This window comes from Peromyscus leucopus, chromosome 13 (genome assembly GCF_004664715.2).
Source record: "Peromyscus leucopus breed LL Stock chromosome 13, UCI_PerLeu_2.1, whole genome shotgun sequence".
Lineage (NCBI taxonomy): Eukaryota > Metazoa > Chordata > Mammalia > Rodentia > Cricetidae > Peromyscus > Peromyscus leucopus.
The window spans coordinates 61,688,541-61,710,346 of NC_051074.1; the positions used below are offsets into that span (position 1 = coordinate 61,688,541).

At 39.2% G+C, this 21,806-nt stretch overlaps 1 protein-coding gene across 1 annotated transcript in view; it reads left to right on the forward strand.

Annotated features, from left to right (window-relative positions):
- Nucleotides 1–21,806, forward strand: part of Tmeff2 (transmembrane protein with EGF like and two follistatin like domains 2) — a 262,558-nt gene that overhangs the window by 156,812 nt on the left and 83,940 nt on the right. The window lies entirely within an intron of this gene.

Sequence of the window (21,806 nt, forward strand, 5' to 3'; positions counted from 1 at the left end):
TATAATATTAGTCCTTGCTCCTCCAGTCAAGGAATAACAGTGGAGTTTCTTCTAAACACTAAGTAGGTCTCCTTTGATATTCTTTAGATGCCTATGTAATCATGAAATATGTTCAGAGACTATGAAATAGACCTGAGCCAAAAATCTAGCGATGGCCTGACCTCCATAAGCCTCTATTTTGGCTGGTGAACCAAAATGATATCTTTACGCAGCAGGAATTAGTGTCAGCTCAGTGGTCTCTGAAAGGTTTGATTTTTCACTGTAGTGTCTAGTAAATATCTACCATCTCTTTGGGAAAGACTGAAGAAAGATTACCAGTATAAATGTTTAATACTTTATGGAGGACTTCCTTCAGGAGCACTGACCTCCCATTCATTCAGGCAATTCTGAATACGTAAATGAGCTTAAGTCCTAGCGTTGATTAAAGAAATACAGTCTTCCACCTTCACAATTCACTGTTGGATTTTTTTTTCTCATTCAAATCAAGAAATTTATTTGGCTTTTTATCTGTATTACTTCTAGTAACACTATGACCAACTAGCCAGTAACGAGGATCATGGGTCAGATTTTCTAATTGCATCTCTGGCTTTTGCATCCTTTGTGGTAACAGTGTTCACATCAATACTGGTGGTAAGCACAGTCTTTGGACCAACCATCATGGAATCCAATCATGCACACTGTATTTAGGTTTTCTAATGCAGTCCTCACTGTAACATCTGGCCTACAGGAGCAGCCACCATAGAGCATGTTGAGGATCTTCTCATAAATTTGTGTTTCAATATATATACGTGCTATGCCAATTGTGGGCGAGTAGCCTTAAATGACAAACCTATTCTAATGTGACCATCTCTGAAGCCTTTGAATCTTAACTTCATGTTTAAACCAAGGAAGAAATGGTCTTTCTAACCTACTGTGAAACATATTTGCCCTATTTCAACCAATCAAACATTGAGATCCCCTTCTAGCTCGCTGAGCTGCATCCAATGTGAAGTGTGACTCTCTGCTTAGTAGGTCCAATCAATAATTTTAACCTAATCCAACAACTGATCCACTTCTTTCTACTACTATCCCGTTATCCCATAACCTACCTTCCATTCGCATAAAACTAGACTGGCTTTTTAATCTAAGTTAAAAGCTCAGTGGTGTTCAAAGTATAACACATCTCCTCACAGATCACATTTTGTAGCTCATTTTTAGGAGCTCAAAAATCCCAAGTTCAAATATAAGTCTAGAAATGTATTAGTTACTTTTCTGGTTGCCGTGTAAGAGATATACAACAAAAATAGCTAAAGGAAAGTAGGGCATATTGTGCTCAGGGCTTGAGAGTGTAGTTCACCTTGGTGAGGAAGACAATGCCAGCTTTAACCTTAATGGCAGAAGTGTACAGCAAATGGTCACACTGCATCTCCATCCGGGAAACAAAGAGAGTGATGAATGGTAGTGCTCACATCAATTTCTCCTTCTGTAAATGCTTTTTAAATTTTTTTTTGAGATTATAATATAATTGCATCATAACCTCATCTGAGACCACAGCCCAAGGGTGCCACCCATGTTCAAACCTCTCTGGAAAAAAAACTTCACAGACACATCCAAAGATCTGTCTCCTAAGTGACTCTGAATCCAATCAAGTTGACAGGAAAGACTGACTGTGACATGTAGCAGAGGAGTGGCAATGGGCAATGGTGATGAGGACACTTTGTCTTGCTTATACAGCAACAGTGTCCCTGAGAAATGCTGCATTAACCTCCTTAGAAGTGGACAGGCTGTTGTCAGTAACAAAAAAGGACTCATTATAATAGTGACTCTGTTTCCTTGGCCACATCAAGCTCCTCCCACATGTCAGCATTCCTCAAATGCCATTTCTTCCTGGTCAATGTCTATAAGTTATTAAACACTCTGTGATATTGGAAGTTCAATATGTTGTAATTCAGCTGGTAATAGGATGAAACTCTAGGTCTAATTTTCAGCGGTGGCAGTCATGTAACTGTAGCAGATGTGGGTTTCCTTCAGAGTACACAGGACAGAGGTTTTCGGACTATTTATGCTTCACTTAAGCATGAAATTTAATCCCTGAACTCATCCTTTTCTTTCCCCACTTTCCCCAGCAAAATGAACAACAATCAACCAATATTACCATATTCATTAATTTGCCAAAATGTCTCAACATATCATTTGTCCTGCCCAGATCCTTCCTTTGCATAAGTGGTTAATAAAAAGTATTCAGTAGTGATGTTTGGCATATCACTATTGCTGGAATAAATGACAGGGAAAATGGTACAGAAGAAAACCACTGGGCCATGGCTTTGGAATAAACTCGTAACATTTGTCTTTCTTTCTGTTTCCATATAAATGTGTGTGTGTGTGTGTGTGTGTGTGTGTGTGTGTGTGTGTGTGTGTGTGTGTATGTGTGTGTGTGTATGTGTCTGTGTCTACAGATATACTAGAATCTATATGAAATCTATCAAAAGTGTGCAATTTGATGACTTTTAGCATGTTCACAAGATTATTCAACTACTGACACAATTTATTCTCCTCTTTATTTCCTCCTATTTCCCTCCTCCAGCATTAGACTACACATTCATCTTTCACAGGATACCCATCTATTCTAGCACACTCTGAAAAAAATGATTCTTCACTCCTTGAATTTTCCTGACCCATATGCTCCCCTTCTTTAAAATTCAACCTTGTCTATGGGGCTTTATTTCCATAGTTTCATTCCATGTTTGTGTTTTATGTTTATACTTATAATAAAAGTAGACACTATTTTCATAGGTAAAATGTAGGAATGGTGTTGGTCTACATAATTTCTATGGTTTCTTTGAGCTCTGCCTCTACGACAAAACATGTTGAATCATAGTACACTATAAGCATTTCTTATATACTGAGACATGATATTGAGACAACCCATGCATCTCAGTATCATGCTTCCTGTTTCCTTTGGGGACTAAAATTCTCAACAACTGCTTTCTAAAGTAGAGAAGATAGTATGTTGCTTCTAGAACATAGCACATCCTGCTCTGTATCTTAACCATACATTACTAGAAATAAAATGTTGATACTCAATAGCCATCCTTTTAGAAAGCACAGAAAACAGGAGGCTCTCCACAGCATTTGCAGCAGGCACTTTAGAGTGGTGAATGAAGCTCTTTAAATAAGAGGAAAAATTTGAGTTGAATAACAAAACAGTGCTGAAGAGAAGGAGCAAGGTGAAAGGAAGGAACGAAAGTAATTATAAGAAAATCTATGGCTAAAGAAGCATTACAATTAGTCATAAAATTTATCTGAGTGCACCGCATTAAAGGTAAAAAAGAAAAGGAATAATTCTCTTACTGTAATTAGAAAAGATAAAGAAATTCATCAAGATGATTTAACCAGTTCAGAGCTCCACAACAATTTCTATTGTGTGCATTTAGTAGGATTTTGACTGAAATGAAAAACACAATCCTTGATTATCAGGAGTTTACACACTGGAAATGAATGTATTAGTTATAACCCTGTAAGGTTGTCAAGTGTCACTCTGTGGAGGTGATTCCTCCAGGACCTGGATATGGCCTGTGCTGTATTTATGTGACTCAGCTCAGGTTTAAAATAAGTAGAATAGGCAGACAATGTACGTCCTTGTCCCTCCTTCATTGTAGTCACAGAAATTAGACAGAACGTCTGGCATATTTGTACCTTTAGAATTGTGATCCCCATGTACACAAAACAGTTGGTGAAAGATCAGCTGTTCATGAAGCAGACTGGGCAAGAAGCCCAGGGTTCTGAGATGTTCTTAGAGCAGTGAGCCCTAGGAACACCTGTTCTGTGCTCTATACTGAACCATTTGTGAAGAGCTTGGTAATGCTATGGCTTCATCTGTAACAATAGAGTACCATTTATCGAGATAGTTTTTGCTACAAATCCTTTATTTTTTTATTCACTAAGAAAATATGGGGCTGTTATATAAATTGAGGAAGATGATAAAACTTTGGTCTAATCTTTATTACAAGGATTCAGAGGCTTTCCCAAATGTAGACTAGAGAAAGGCATTTGCTGAGAAAAACAGAAATATCTGACTTATCCAGTCACGTTCAGTCTCAAACTGAATCTTTCACATCAGAGACATGAGTTGGGTATTATATTCCTCCATTAATAAAAAAGGATGAATTCAGAGTTCAGAGAGGCCCGTGGTGTGCAACTGTATGCTGTTTCCATGGGATCAGATCGGAAGTTCAGCCTCAGCTTTTTCTAATTAAAAGACTCATGTTCTTTTAACTTCATAATGCTACTGTGTAGATATTGAGGTAGAATTTGGACAGTATGACTGTCCTTTCAAAAGACAAAGTAATTTGGTGTTGATAGTTTGTATAGTGCTTGAAGAGTTAGAAAAGGACGTGTAGCCAAATTCTAGAAGTTTAGCTTTCCAGTGACTCTCTCCTTTAAAGAGCTTACATCCTGAGAGAGGAAGAGGCGAGAAACAATTAATAAAAAAATGAACAAGCAGTATGCTCTCAGATAACAGGTGTTTTCAAAAGCAACAACTACTCTGAAGAGTTGGGTTATGTTAGAGAAGGTGCTATGTTCTATTTACAGAGCACATCTGTGAGGACTATCATTAATTGGTTAGGGTAAGTATCACAAAATGCTACAATAGGTAAGCACAAAATTCTAAGAGCTGTAACACCACACACACACACACACACACACACACACACACACACACACACACAGTTTAGTTTTGTTCACAATTCAGGAATAGATATGCCTACTTAACATGAGCTTGCCTTTTCTTGAATCACTGGAGTCCTTCATTTAATAATGAGAAGATGAGAGAGAATGATCCTAGATGGAACTTTTATCAGGCAGTCTTTGAAGTGACATTCTACATTTTCACTCACATTCCACTGGCTATAATATTCACTATATAGTAAAAGTGTCATTAAAAAGAAAGAACTCAGTAATGAGGTTTGGCAATGGTGCCTGAAAGAAATATTAGATTCTAGACAGTTCTATCCTATCAGGAGGGATTTATTTAGCACATATGATGAGTGGAGAGTTGTACAAAGCATAAGCAACACTATTTCCTTTAAAGAGCTTGCATCCTGAGAGAGAAAGGAACAGGAAATGGGCAATAAAGAAATGAACAAGCAATATCCTCTCGGCAATAGGTGTTTTCAAAAGCAACAACTGACCGAAGAGTTGGATTGTGGTAGAGAAGGTTCCAGGTACTAGTAAGATAGTTCTGTGAGAACTATCCTTTGAGGGGTGTCTTAATTACTTGTCCTTTTGACACTATAAGATACCCCTACAAAAGCAAATTAAAGGAGAAGGTGTTTTTTCTTTTGTTTTGATTTTTAATTCACAGCTCTAGGGTAAAGACCATAGGTTGGGAACTCCTATGTCAAGAGCTAAGGCAGCTAATCTCAGGAAACAGGGAATGTCAAATGCAGTGTAGGGCCAAATCCAGGGAATAGTGTTGCCCACATTTAAGATGGGTCTTCATACCTCAATTAACCTAACCAACATAATCACTGACAGTCATGCCTATAGGACAAATAATCCCTCATGGGCGCCCCTGGAGGCTTGCCTCCCAATTTATTTCAGATCCATGTCAAGTTGACAACTAACACTAATTACCACAAACAGAACATGACAGTCACCTATGGAAAGATTTGTAAAAACAATATTTTACCCAAGGACAACTCCTAGTCCAAAGGCACAAGAGTGAGGATGAGCTTGGTGTCAGAAAAGACAAGGAACTGACCAGAGTTCAGTGTGTCCTCTGCCCACAGAAGACGCAAGAGCGTCTAGGATGAACGGTGTGAGGGAGTGATGCGCGAAGGTTCAAGTGCGTCTTCATCCAGAAGTTCAATCAAAGGAAGGTGAGAACACCCGATGTCTTATTCCCGGGGCGGTGTGATTTGACAGTTTCTACTCTCGATCTTTCTGACACCTTCCACTCAATCCCAAAACACCACCAATACTCCCTTTTCTCAAATACCAGGGAAAGCTTTCTGTCGGTTCAGTTACCTCACTGCGGATATGTGACACCCTTATCTGGTGCATAATGTCCTAGAGAGCAGAGACATCTCATTTGTGTCTTCCTTGAAAACAAGCACAATTCCAAGAACACACTTAGCTCCTGGCTAACCACACAAACAAATGGGAAGTTCAAGAAGTTAGAGAATAAAAATAGTCAAAGAAATTGAGAACGTGGTGCCCATGTATTTATTCTCCAGCATGCTTCACATGCTTCACATGCTTCTCTGTCATCTGATCCCCACATCGGATGGGATTCATGGGAAGAGTATGGGGTCTACATCACTGTGAGAAGCCAAAGATTAGAGAATGGATCAAAGAGAGACGAAAACACCACTTCTGAGCACTGGGAAAGAAAGTGGAAGACCTGTCAAATCAGGGGTGGGGTGGGAGAGTCAATTTGGAATCAAGAAAGGAGTTGGTGAGACAGAGATTTGTTCTGAGTCAACTGATAAAAAGCAGAAGCAAGTGGGATTCCCAGTAGTCAAATCATTACAGGTTACGTTGTGTGATGCATCCAGAAAAGACGGCAGGAGTTCAGAGAGATCTAGTAAAAAAAAGAGGTCTGAGGCGAGAAGTGAGAATAGATACAGAGATGGCGAGAGGAAATGTAGACTTATGGGTAAAATGAGAATGAAATATTTACTAAATTTAAAGAGATAATATGAGGAATGGACAAGTAAATTATATGTAATAATACTCAAATAAATTAGGATGAGAATACTAGAAATAAGCCAACGAGGAAAAGCACTGACTGCCACCGCCATCTTCCATTTACTTAGTTAAAATATGAAACGGTGGCTGTTGCTGCTGAACTTCTCTGGTTCCTCACATGCAGAGCAAGGGGCGGGATTCTACTGCTTGGTCTCCTTGTGGATGGGGCCATTCAATTTGTCTATCCCAAGACTGTGACTTGCGACTGAATATTTGATTGTCAACACGGGACTCGTCGGGCTTCCGTTTTCTTCACCCTGGAACAGTCACTGCAATAGGTGGCTGCTTTGTCATCCTGGGACAAGGACTGACCAGATCTTGGCTCTATTAAGCCACTGTGACGTTAGGAGTGCTTGTGACCACGATAACATCTCACCTTAGCTGATAACTGAACATCGATGGAAAGGAAGGAAGGATAGGCGTAAGATGAGAATCACTCCTGCGATAGGAGACAGTGGAAAATTTGAAAAATCTCTAAAGATGGAGAAGCCATGAGGTTAGCAAGTGATAATGATCAACTTACAACACACTTCCTCATGCAGACTGTGCCGTGGAATGGAGCCTGGAGACTTCACTGCAGAGGTGCTGACCTGCGGATCTGTGCTCCACCCGCTGCAAAGCAGGGCAAGCTCTGTGCTTTAGAGGGGTGGTGGGCCCCTCAGATGGACCTCTGCCTCCTCCTCCTCCTCCTCCTCCTCCTCCTCCTCCTTCTCCTCCTCCGGGAAGGCTGGTGGGCCTCAGATGGACTACTGCCTCCTCATCCCCCTCTGTAGAGCTTACACAAACGAGTTTGACTTGCCTGAGGGTCAGATTTGGACAAAGGACAGCCCTTCCAGATCTCCAGTGACATAATGCCCGTGACACAGTAGAAAATAGAAACAAATGATCACAGCCCAAAGCAAAAGTAGGACAACAATTTGCCACCATGAAAGAACAAATGCTTGATTGGATTCTGACAAGAAGGGTGTATTTACAAAGATAAAACCTGGCTTACAAGGATGAAGCAGAAATTGATTTTCCATATGGGGCCCACCAATGTGGAGATTAGTAAAAAGAAAAGAGGACAAAAAAGGAGACGAGTCCCTTTTTTATTCCAACAATCTGCCATGTTCATGGCTCTCTCCCTGTGGAGAGTTATGAGAAGGGAGAAATGAGAAATGCAAAGGAAAGGGTCTCTTTTTAAGCTCTCTGCAAACTTGTAGAAACATAATTTTAAGTTTCTTATGTTTTTGGCCAGGTGTATTGGCACACATCTTTAATCCTAGGACTGGAGGCACAAAGGCAGGCAAATCTGTGAGTTCAAGACCATCCTCGTCTATGTAGGTAGTTCAAGGCCAACCAAAGCTCCATTATAATACCTTGTCTAAAACACAAAATTCTTTTTAGGTGTATTACTTAAAATTGTATTTGAGATCATTATTTCAGTAATTTAAGTAAAATTTTAAGTTTCTTTTGGGAATTTTTACAAGTATTTAATATGGCTTTTGGGAATTTCATACAGTATATTTTGACCATATTGCTGAAGGAACCACCTACATTAGTCAGAGGAAATAGAGAATTAAAGTTGGTATGACCAGGAAGTTTCCTCTCTGCTAGCTACATTCCAAGTACTAGAAGATGTTATGTAGGCTGCTATGGGGTGGAGGGGAAGTCTTAACTAGCTGAGAACCCTATGAACTGCAGTAATGACCATCAGGTCAACTCATGTCCATGGATACAACAGTGGGTACAAATGCTATGTGATAAAAAAAATAAAAGAAAAAAAAGCTGGGCGGTGGTGGCACACGCCTTTAATCCCAGCACTCGGGAGGCAGAGCCAGGCAGATCTCTGTGAGTTCGAGGCCAGCCTGGGCTACCAAGTGAGTCCCAGGAAAGGTGCAAAGCTACACAGAGAAACCTTGTCTCAAAAAACAACAACAACAAAAAAAATGCTATGTGATAACCAGCTGCTTTCTAATTAGATTTAAGTCTTGTCAAAAAACCATGGTTGGGGAGCACATAGTGAATCTACTATTATTTTGCTAAATGGACATAAAATCAAAACTTCCCTCTAAATTCATATCTCACTGTGAAGTTTAAATAGAAAATGTACTCACCAATGCTTATACCGAAAACTAATAATTATGTTCTCATGTTTCCTCATTTTTGAAAGAAGAGACACGAAGTAGTAAAAATAAATTCTCGTAGGAATTTTCTGTCACAAGAAGAGACATCTCACTGCCTCGGAAAAAGGCACTCCCAGGGTATATACTCAAGCTTTGACTGAGCTGCACCTAAATCACAGAAATGCAATGACCACACTGAGACAGAGTTTAAATCTGCCAAATCTGCCTTGCTTTATTCAGTGGCCATGCTTCCAGAGCTTCTGCTAGCTGTATTTAATAGAGAAAGATCTGCTTGAAAAGGCAAATGGATGGAGGGTGGGTCACACAGGTGACTGCCTGGTGAGTATCCTGGTGTCTCCAGAGCACAGGCTTTGCGTCAGCCCTCAACCAAGGCTCCTGTGTTTATAGCAACAGTTTACTTAAGAGCTGAGGTATAGGTTGTTTGTCTGGCCTTGGATTTTGGTGCTGCCAGTTGCTCTTGTGTGACTGTGAACAAATTCTGCCACGTTCTTACATCCCCAAAATTTTCATCCATGGGAAGAGAATATGGAGATGTTTTCTAAGGTTATTAGAAGCATAAGTAAGAACCATCAGCATTAACACAGTTTTGCAAACTCTCAAACATGCTTCTCTTTGCTTAGGTCTTTTCCCTTTTTCCTTGTGGTGCATGTAATTGAAGGCAGAGTCTTATACATGCTAGGTAAGCAGCTGTGCTGGCTGTTTTTTTATTAACGTGACACATGGAGCTATCTGGGAACTTAAGTCATAGAATTATGTCCATCAGATTGGCCTGTAGACATGTCTATAAGGAATTTTCTTGATTAATTATTGATGTGGAAGGATCTAGCCCCCTGTAGGCTGTACCATACCTGGGCAGGTACTTAGTTCTGGGGTAAAAAAAAAAAAGTTGAGTTTGGCATGCTTCCAGGAGCAAGCCAGGAAGCAACATGGCCCCATGGCCTCTGCTTCAGTCTTCAGTTCCTGTTTCCAGGTTACTGCCTTGAGTTCCTGGCCTGGTTCTCTTCACGAGGGACTGTAACCCCTTCTTCCCCAAGTTGCTTTGGGTCACGGTGCTGGTCACAGCAACAGAAACCAAACAAGAATAGCACCCTGCTGCTGAGCGGTGTCTCTGGCATCTGCCAGTCGACCTTTTCTATTCAAATTGGGTTCTGGGTTAGTGTTAATTCTTTTTTCATTCCTGGGACTGCAGGATGGTGTCCCTAGCTCATCACAGAAATGCTTCATACATCTCCAGTGCAAGTATTTAAGTAGGTCTTGAATCTTAGCACTTACTCCATCCACATGGGATGAAGGTGGAGAGGAACGAAAACATTCAAACCTATTGTTTGGAATTGTGAAAAGATGACTACTGTTTTGATTTATTTTTTATATTTTAAATGATGATGATTTAAAATATAAAAGTATTATGTAGACTGTTTAAAACAAGAAAAACCATACTCCTCTGAAATCTAGGGGAAATTATTTACTGTAGAAAAGAGCCTTTTAAATAAACAACTTTTAATATTAAACATAAGATTCATTTACTACTCAGATGGGCCTCGCAAATATCCTACCGTGTTGCTGAGTAAACTAAGGTTGAAAGGGCTACTAAATATCTCATATCACATACCCTCTTGTATGGCTGAAGATTATTGGGGGTAGGGAGTTCTTAGAAACCATTTGTCCCCAGAACCTAGGCTCCTTGCCGTCCCACTGAATTGCTTCTCAAATTGTCATAGTGTCTTAAGGCTGGTTGCTTATGACTTTGGGATTTTACAATCTTACCATTTTGTATTTCTACTTATAAACTGAAGCAAAGAAAAGTGAAATAACCTGCCCAAGGTTATACATGTCCATATTTTTCTCAACATAATAACCCACTCTAGTTGAAATTCACATCTAGGGTTTATACAGAATAATGAGGAAGTCATGACATTTTTTAATTGAAGGCCTGATAAAAGAATCATTTTGATCTTGAATTTTTATCTCATGTCCAGGAGTGAAAAGTAAAAAATGGTGTAAGCCGAAAGAGTCCTTATCTTTACCAAGGCTGCTTTTTTATGGAAGAAGGAAACCATCCCTTAGGCTGAAACTGTTTTAAATAGACTGTGGTCATTTACTTTGTGAAAAACATTTTTGAGGCTTTAAGAGAAAAGAGTGGCATGGCTGACCTGACTCACTGAACTTTAACTTACATCCAGTATGTGACTTCAAGAGCAGGGTGGTCCCCCCCTTAGTGTCATCTGTCCTGGAAAACCTTCCAGGCCACTTCCCTGCAGTTCCAGGGAGGGCTTAACAATACCGCGGCGTTTCAGCAGAATGGTTAATTTTATTTTTAACTGTCAAAGTTTTTACCGCTCCATCTTCCCAGTTGAAAGTGCATATATTATCAGAATGACCCAATTTCAAAGCCAGAAGTTGTTTTCCTTGAGATGATTATTAACTTTTTAGCCTTTTTATAAAGTCAAAAAAAAAAAAACCCAAGAAAATATCTGGATCACTTTCCTTAAAATTGCATAAGCCTGAGCACATTTTTTTTAATTGCATCTATTAGATAAAGGCTCCCTCCCTTCAACTACAAACAGCTGGTCCTACACCCTCACTGACTTTGTGTTCTTAGTTGACTTCCTAGCATCTCTAAAGCTCAGCTTCACTGCCTGTAAAATCAGAGATATAATAGAACCTACCCAGAGGACTGTTAGGAGCTGGATACCCAAAACTGCATATAGAATATCAAGGGAAGTCTTTGGTGCTCAGTACATTTCTAGTGCTGTGTTTGTAAATTTGGTATTTAATTATGATACATTTATCTATCCTCAAGGCTTGAGTTTCCACCTGGACACATGAGGGACATTTGACAACCTAACTCTCATATTCTTTTGAGTATTTATCCATCCATTAAACACATACTCACTGAGAATCTAAGAGGCAGGCATTACTCCAGGCATTGGAGTTACAGAAGTGAATGACAGATTAAAGTTATATAACCAAGTTTGCTTTCTATTAGAAAACAGAATAAATAAGTAGATCTGTATCTCAATAGAAAAAAAGTGATTAAGTGAAATATGATATGGAAACGGCACGTGGTATATCTGGACTTAACATGCAAGAGTTTTAAAGAAGTAGGTCATAAATAGACAATTTTAGATAGGATGACACAGGAAATATTTCCTAAGAAGTCAAAACTTTGGTGAAAATATGCAGGATTAAAAAGCAAATACGATGGCCCTCAGTTCTGTCCTGTACTGTGAATCTTTGGATAAGCACTAAACACACACCCTGTGTGCTTTGCATATCCTTTAATCCATGTGTCCAAACTTAATCCATCATCAACCACCCTCCAGACCTATTATATATGCGATGTTTTCTGTGCTCCCCTCCTGCCGTTCAGGCAAGCAATTCACTGTGACACAACTAAAGCCCGCCTTCTGCTCCCCTGCCACATATGCGTGTCTTTCTGCTGAGTCCATTCCCTGCAGGTTTTCCCTCCCTGGTCCCTTACCATCAGTCTTTATTTTTCTGTTGATACCACTGTAGTTGAGATGCATCTTTGTTTAACATGCATCTATTTTAACCCCTTCGCTGGTGGCTTGTCCCGGTTCTGAGCCCACCTCTATAGACATCAATGGGCTGTCAGCTCATAGTCTCAATATCTTCACTGATATTAAATAACTTGACTGAAACAGTGAGAGGTTGGGCAGTTTGAAATCATCTTAGTTTATGAAGCAACAATACCCAGTCTCTGCCTCTGACACACTCTAGTCAGATGGCCTTCTCCACTGAAGCAGGAAGGCCATAATAACAGCACAGAGATGGACTACACCTCTTTCTCAAAAAAAAAAAAAAAAATTTTTGGTTTGTTGCTATGGTTGTGCTGGGTCTATGTGCTCACAACAACCATGAGGGAGAGATAGACCATTTGCATGCTTCATCTCGATACAAAAGCTCCCCATACCTAAACAGAATCCAGCATTCTTGCCAAAGCAAGGAAGATAAGGAGAAAAGTGGCTTTTGAATGAACATCAGATAATTCCTGCCCAATCCTTTACCAAAAAAACAATTGCATATATATGAAAGCTCTTAGGAGAAACTTAGGTTTCCTTCAATTGGGTGTTTCTCACCCATTTGTGTTCCCGACTCTTTCATCTTCATGCCCTAGATCAGTTGATCTCAGTGTGCAGCCCAGGGACCAAGATACTGTTTGGCCTTTTCATTCTCATTCTCACACAAATGCACAGTGGAGTGTTCTGAAGGCTACTTGATATGTATTATTCAGCAGATTCAATGCAAAAGATGATATTAGAAACCAGTTATCTTCTATTAAGGCAAATATTAAAGGGATTTTCAAAAATGTACACATTGCCATTCTTTTCATTCAAGTTATTTTTAGAAACTGTATCCATTTTCATTAAAATACAGTATGTCAACACATACTGAAATAATACTGTGTCCAAATGAATTTAAATATTTAAAAATTCCAGTGCCTATTTTACTTTTACACTTGCTAAATATTGAAACATGTAATGTTTCTACTTAAATAGAAGCTCCTTGGGGTGTTCAACAGTTTTAGTATCCTAAAAGGGTCCTGTGAGCAGCCAGTTAGAGAAGTGCTGCTTCATCCTCAGTGTCTCTACCATCAATCACACTTCCTAAGTACTTACAATAAAGACCCAGGCTGGGTGAACCTTCAATTCATTGAATATCACTCTTCTAGGTTTCCCATGTTGTATAACAAATTATGTAACAATTGACCAATTTAAAAGTCAGAAGGTTGGTAGGTTGGTAGAGTATGAACACCAAGAAGTGAAATAAAAACACCCAAGAGTTTTTGATAGCAGTTGGCAACTTTCTGGTAGAAGAAGAATTTGGTGGTTCCACCTACGAATCAAATACTTACCATCAGACATGGCAAAGGGTCCCGTCTACAAATCAAATATTTAATAACCGTTATGACAAAGTACAATATAAAAAGAATATGAAAATTCATGCTAATAACTAAAACTTACATTTTTTTCTATTCATGATGACTAGTAAAAAAAATCACCACACTAATTCAAGAGTGCAAGAGTAGCAAAAGAAATGAGAAAAATCTTTCACAATAACTCCTCTTTACTTTTTGAACTAAAGATGTCACACATCCCTTTCCCAGTAGACTCAGAAATCACAAGTCAACAATACTTTATCGTTTCCAATATTGTAATATAAAAACTTCTTTTCCCCGTGTACTGTATAGCTGCTGTTCTAGGTTTGTTTGTTTGTTTTCCAGTGAGAAAATACTCTATCCAAAACAACTTGAGTAGGAAAGGGTTTTATTTCATCTTACATTTCTAAATGACAGTCCTCCATTACAGTAAGCCAGGGCAGGGATGCAGGGCAGGAACTTGAAGGCAGGAATCATGGAGGCTAGCTCCACCAACTTGTTTATCTGCCTTTCTTATACAGCCCAGACCCAGTTGCCTAGGGATGTTAGTGCCACAATGAATGGACTGGACCGGCCTACATCAATTAGCAGTCAGGAAAACACTCCACCGGCATGCTCATAGGCCAATCTGATGGAGGCAAGTTTTTGATTTGAGGTTCCTTCTTCCCAGGATTAGTTGACAACCAAGATTAGCTATCACAGTTACATATATTCACATTATCTTGCAGATGGAATCCCTCCAAGGATAGTACTCAGCTGATATATAGCCTAGCTTTATTTCATTGCACATAGCATGCTACTTATAATTGGCATTGGATGTATACTTTTAGATAAGTAAATGAATTGGATTATTCAATGTAACTTTGATTTCAATGATGAGTGCTTTAAAAAAAAAAGTATGTGGTATGGCCCTTAATATTCTCATCAAATGTTGCACAATTAAGACACACTGTCTTTACCATTCCAAAGCCTGTGCTTTCTCAGGCCATACTTACTAATTCCTCTCTTTTTTATTTCCTGCCTTGTCATGGACTGCCCTCCCTATAACAATGGGTTCTTCCTGACTTTTTCAAAAATCTTATTTAGGTTATTGTCATGGGTGAACTATCATACTTGAGAAGAAAAATTAGTGAGACAGGACAGCTGAAGCGTGTCTGGAGAATGAGCTCCATTTACATTTGAGGGTTTGGTTTTGGGTGGGTTTTTGTTTTGTTTTGTTTTGCTTTGGTGGGGGCTACACCCTTTTAATGGCTTGTGCATGTGGGCAGGCATTGTGTGGACAAATAATGCTTCACAGGACTTGTATTCAGTGTCCAGAAAAAGAAATAGAAAACGAGCAGAGGCCTTTGTAGATCTAAGCATTTTCTTCAGTTTTCCTCACGGGTCTCTCCACAATGCATAAGCTTTCACTTCCATATCTGTTTCAGGGGTCTTTTATAATGACAGAAATTGAGTCTTTGTTTCCAAAGAGCAGAATACAAAATGCATCGGTGTGCCATTTAAGAGAAACGATTTTGTCAGCCTTGTTTATGCACTCAAGATAATAGTGTTTTAAAGAAGGCCGGACCCAGCCTCTGCCTGTTTATTCAGTATAAACAGAAGCATCCCCTTTGACGTCGGAAGAGCAGGATGTGTGCTAATTTTGCCAAGTAAAAGCCACTGCACTTGCCCATATAAATCCCTGTCTAAAGCAAGCTCGGTGCCTCACAATAGTGTGGAAGTGCACGGAAGAGATAATGTGGCCATGTTCATCAAATATTAATGTGCACTGACACACAGTCATCTGTCACCGCGGCAGCGTCCCCGCACGGAGCCACCGGAGGGCTGCACCCGCCGTCACCTCTGCCTTGACGCCTCAGCATTTGCTTCTCCTCCCAAGCAAAGCCAAGCTCTCCGTCCCTCCCCTTCCCGCCAAGTCCGGCCACAGCCCCACTGGTGTCCTCGCGGTGGCCCATTTAGTCACAATAAAATATCTGTTGGGATAACGTGTGTTCAAGAGAGGAGTGACGTTTATTGTTTGGGGTTTACGATCCTGTGGGCTGAGCAAAAGCGAGAGCCAGCCAAAGCCTCGGTTCACAAGGCTTGTTTGTATTTATTTCTTTACCGATTGCTTACCAGCGTTTCAGCGACAAAGCCGCTATGTTTCCTCCATGCTTTATGTAAGAATGTGCGACTAGCCAAACGACAGTTCAACTGCAGTTTAAAAATAAATGTGTTGGTTAAATAGTTCAGCTGGGAGTGTGTTTTTCTCTTTGTGCTCAGCTACAAAAGCAGTTTGCAGTGACTGAGCCCCACATGCAGACATTGTACCTCCCTGTGGCATGTCATGGCCATTCGAGCCAGGACCCATCCCACATCCTGCCCCATTTCAGACTAACCGCCACACCTAGAGGAAGGAAGCATGAAGAAACTGTTTACATAATTCCAAATCTTCCAATTCAAAAAGATAGATGCCAAAATTCAGTGCCTTGCTTCCAGATAGAAGCTCCTCTCGCTGAGGTATAACTCTCTTCCCATCAGAAAAAAATAAAATGCCACTTCTGAATTTTATACCTTCTGATGATACGATGAAGCTTTTCTTGTTACATAGAAACACAGTCCCTGCTCCCTGCTCCTCACAGCTGTTGCCAAATTAAGGTTTCCCCAGTCCTTGAGTTTAAATTGGACAGTTTCCCATGTCTTCTGAGCATGTTCAAAAACAACTGAATTGTTAAAAAGCTTTTCTCAGTGCTGAACTTTTGCCTCCAATAAGGCCTCACCCAGCATGAACTTAGCCAGAAACCTTGCACTTGGTTGTAAGCGCGTCCCTCATCATCTCCTGATCAATAATTCAAAAGCTCAATAGAAATGCCTTAAATTGAAATTGAACATACCATTAAGAATCCTCGAAAGGTGGGCATCATTCATTCAAAACAGCCATCAGCACTCCAGAGTCACCAACACAGAGCCCGATATAGCTTGAAATCTGGATTTCTCACTGACTGCCAAGGCATTTCCTCCATATCAATTATTTAATCTTGAGTGAGTAAACTTCTGATCATCTCCCTTCGTCTGGGCATTTGTCTGTTTCTCATAGGCGAGGCAGTGGTATACTCATTCATTTCCTCTTTGTCCAGGCCCCTGCTTCTCATTAATCTTCTCCCAGCCATGCAGCCAGCTCTGGGCCCCATGGTTATAAGAAATTATCCATGCAGTGAACTTACTTTAGAAAACTCTGCTGCATAAAGATGTTGCAGAATTCTCCGAGTCCAGTCTCCTTCCACTGGTGGTCACTGATGGAGAAAGAGGTACAAACTGGAAAACGGTGTTGCAGAAGTCACTGCGTAAGAGGTAAGGAAAGCTGAGACTAGATTCAAAATTGAGTGATTAAGCAGGTAACAATCTTGCATCCATCCCCCTTAGCTCATAAAAACACAGGCATGAAGCCTCAACTACATATGCTGAGGTTACAATGGATATTCCAGTTTAATGAATTTAATATTGGAATATTTGTTTGAGCTACAAGTCTAAAATGCATGGATTCTGCTAAAAATAGATAATGATGGGTAAATAAATAGACTAGGTGTTCTAACTCAAATTTTGAGCATTATTTTACAGTAACTATCTTACAATTTTGTTCTGTAACTACCCATATTCTCTACCACAGCTCAGCAGTGCATGATATGGACAGAGAAAATTTCCCATTTAACTTGATAAGTTTCCCAGCTTCACTCTGAGGTTGTTTGTGAAAAGGCAAGAGCCCACCCTGTAAAACAAAGGAAGCACAGCACTGATGAACAGTACTGAACGTTTCACAGACTACAGTCTTATGTCATATTTAAACTGGGGTAATGTGCTGGCTTAGTACTGCTTCTGTTGACTTAATGCAGCTTGTAGTAAAAACAAAGAGCAGGAAGTAGCCATAAAATATAATCTACTCAGTATTTATCATAAATCAATTATGGAAAAACCCTATGTATGGGAAGTGCATTCAAAATCATTCCATGAATAAAGAAATATGGCAATATTTGCTTTAGCAGTGATAAGTATGTGCACCAGAGATTTGCAACTGTCACAAAATGTATCTGAGTTGATCAGGTTTTCACCCCAGTCCTTCTCTATGAATTGTTCTTTGTTCTTCCACAAAACTTCAAAGGGAAGACTTTATTGAGTGTTATTTTTTTTTCAATGTCCCTTTATTCACTTTGAATCTTGTGGTTATGCTTAATCAGTAGGAGTCATTCATTCACCCTTCTAGAGTCTAAAAATGTAGCATGTCCCAAATTCAGATACGCTAAGGCTCATACTCTAAGTACTTTATACTCATGGAATAGGGGTATAAAGTACTTAGAAGGAGCATCTCCCAGTTAAACATAATTACTAGCCACCATATCTAACAGAATTATTCTAATAACTAGAAAGGTATATAGGTAGATGATAGATACATAGTAGATAGGAGGTAGGTAGATGGATGATACATAGATGATAGATGATAGATGGATAGATAGATGATAGATGATAGATAGATAGATAGATAGATGATAGATAGATAGATAGATAGATAGATAGATAGATAGATAGATAGATAGATAGATAGATGATAGAAGGTAAATAGATGATAGATAGGAGATAGATGATAGATAGATAGATAGATAGATAGATAGATAGATAGATAGATAAGAAACTACCAATACCTGCAGATATTTTACTGGCCAATAAAACCAGATTTTAAAATGTAGCCCAAATTCTCTAATTTTTGACAGAAACAATGTCTGCTCACTCCTAGATTCACCCAATTTTGAAAAACGTAAAGACAAACCCAATCAGAAAGTTGTACATCTCTTACTAAAGGGTCACTTCTGCTTCAGAGGACACTGGAATGCTCTTGTCTTGGCCTTCCCATTATCACCTCATCTCTCTCCAAATGCAAACAGAAACACTTCTTAAAATACTACTAGGCAAGAGGTGCAAAGTACCTGGTGTTGACTTAGTTCCAACAAGGAAGGAAAAAAGGTTATTGTCAGAGAGGCAGGAAATATACAATCCTGGATTTGGACATCTTCACAGTAGTGGACTTTGGCATATTCAGGCGAGAAGAATGGTCATGTGAGATCAAAGCTTAGGTATTAGATATTAAAGGAAGAATTTGTTCTTGTACCTATTTCTGCTATAGACATGAAAATGTAATATGGACCATATTCAAGTAATGAGGAAGCCATATAAATCAAAATATATATGTTGATTAAGGCTAGGTGAAACAGAACTTACTCAAAAGTGAGTAAGCAACTAAACAGACCAAACCAAATACTTTCTGGCATTTTTTCTATTGTCCAAACTTAATAACATGTGTAGAGCCAACAGATCACTTCATGTAACTCTTTGGGTGACATATTCCATAGTATTTCTTCAATGTGATGAACAGCATTATTTTAAGTACTTAGTAGAGGCCCTAGAAAATAGTAGATATTGATAATGAAGATTATTATTTGCTAACTAGCAAAAATTTTTAATACTTTAAAAAACACAACTTTATGTGTAAGTATTTAAAAAAAAGAAGAAAGAAGAAAAAATATCTGTACAAAATCAGAAAGCAAGTAAACATGCCCGGTCTAAGATATAAATCTGAGAAGACATTACTTATCATAGAGATAGAGGAGGAAAAAACGCTAACAAATGTCTCAGTTCAGACACATCAACTACTCTCAGAAGGGCCCCATCCTAACAGAACCACTATGAACGTTACCAAATCAGAACTTTCTCTTGATAATATAGCTGGGAACTGATGAAACAGGATACAAAAGGACGGTGCCTCTTTATCTGGTGTTGATTCTGAAGTAGTTAGAGGCCATCAAAGTTGGTAGTCAGAACTTAGGCCTGTATATGAAACAAGACACAGGCATAAACTGGAGCTCTCAAGGGCAAAGTAGACCACACAAGGATAAAATGGAGCACACTTCTGTCTCCCATCACCAACGTGATATTCCAACTCAATGAGGAACATGACCTGCTTAAGTAATTCCCATTTCAATGGGATTGCATCCTTGCCTGGCTACTGCTGGCTCAGAGCCGCTGATGGGGAAAATCTACTGGAAACTAGAGATGCCTGAGCCAAGCTGCTTCTCTGTGACTACAGAGAGGCAGCAAGAGATTAACAATAACCACATGACCTGAGGCTACTTGTGGAACCCTCCATAAACTTGCTGATAGAATGGCTGTTGCTTTAGTTCCAGATAATTCATGAGTAGCCAGCACTGGTCCAGATCCATGATGGTGGGGGGATACCCAGCAGTCATAATCCAGTCTGTATATCTACAAATGAACAAAATGGAACCAGGTTATCGTTTCTTATTCTACAGTCCACATTCTGATGGAAATAAAATACTAACAATGAAATTTTGAAAGAATGAAGCTTTTATATGAAGGATGTAATTCCTTAGTTGGTAACATTTCAATTTCTGAAAACACCTGACCTCTTCACCTAAGTTTCAGATCCCTTAGGTTTGTATACCTTCACCTGCCAGCACTCTCTCTGTATTTGAAATCTCTCCCCAGCCTATTGGGGAAGAGCTTCAAAGTCACACACGAGCTGGCACCTCACCACTCAGAGGATGTCACCTGCACTCATGAATCTGACACTGACAAACTTCATCAACTTCATCTTTGTGTCCCCTGTCCATTTTAGCTCTAGCCTAGACATCTTCAGTAATGGTCTCCAGTAAGCCATGGTTCTTTCAATCTGGGGCACAAGAATACCCCAAGTTCTGTACCTAAAGGGATGTTCTGCAAGTCTTCTAAGCTGTCAGTTCTTGGCTGACGGCTTCCTAGATCTTAGCTGGTGCTCGTTATTTTGTCATCTGGCTCTAAACATTTTTTTTCTCAACATCAGTCAACATACCCACCCCCAAAGTATAGGCACTTTATAGTTTAATGTATGGAGTATGGAGTGTGTGTGTGTGTGTGTGTGTGTGTACCTCTTTATAGTTTAATATATGTTTATGTATGTATATGAGTATGGAATATATGTATATGCCCCTTTGGCTTTTGTTTGCCATATCTCCCAATTTATTAACTTGATTTAAAAGTTAATTTTTTTTTTTAGAAAGGAAAGGTAGAGCTTTAATCCCTGTTTATTTAGATACATGTCCTATACAGTAAAGACGCAGCTTGTTAAAAATAAATACATAAGGAAGATGGATTATAAATCATTTTATATGAGTGCTGTTTGTACTATGGCCATTTATCTGTATCATATTCTGGTTCACTTTTTTGTAGCTAGAGTTGTTTTGGTCCTGCCTGACCCACAGTCAAGACAAATCTCTCTCACCCACCAGTCCCACAGCCATTCAGACCCAACCAAGTAAATACACAGAGACTTACATTACTTATAAACTGTATGGCCGTGGCAGACTTCTTGTTATCTAGTTCTTCTATCTTAAATTAACCCATTTCTATTAATCTGTAAGTTGCTACATGGCTCGTGGATTGCCGGTACTTTACATCCCACTTTTTATGGTGGTGGCTGGCAGCATCTCTCCATCTCAGCCTTTCATTTCCCAGAATTCTCCTCTCTCCTTGTCCTGCCTATACTTTCTGCCTGGCTACTGGCCAATCAGTGTTTTATTTATTAACCAATCAGAGCAACACATTTAACATACAGAACATACCACAGTACTTTTCTTTCTTTTTTTTTTAAAAAAAAGGAAGGTTTTAACTTTTACATAGTAAAATTACATATAATAAAACAATTATCAAGCAAGAATTACAGTTACAATATCTAGTATATTTATAATAACTAGTCTATTTGTATTTGGCAAAATTAAAGAAGGTATTTTATCTATCTTATATTTGTGAGTCTAAGGTTTTATATCTAACTTATCTTTTATCATACCTAAGGAAAATTATAACTATCTACTCTTTAACTACATCAAAGACCCCAAAAGGATATAATACTACCTGAGAAATGGGAAAAGGATATATAAGCAACTTTCAGGAGTCTTGCAAGAGTAGACAGAGACAGCTGGCAGCCTGGACTGTCATCCAAAGTTCTCTTGTAAAGTTGGGGCATCTGA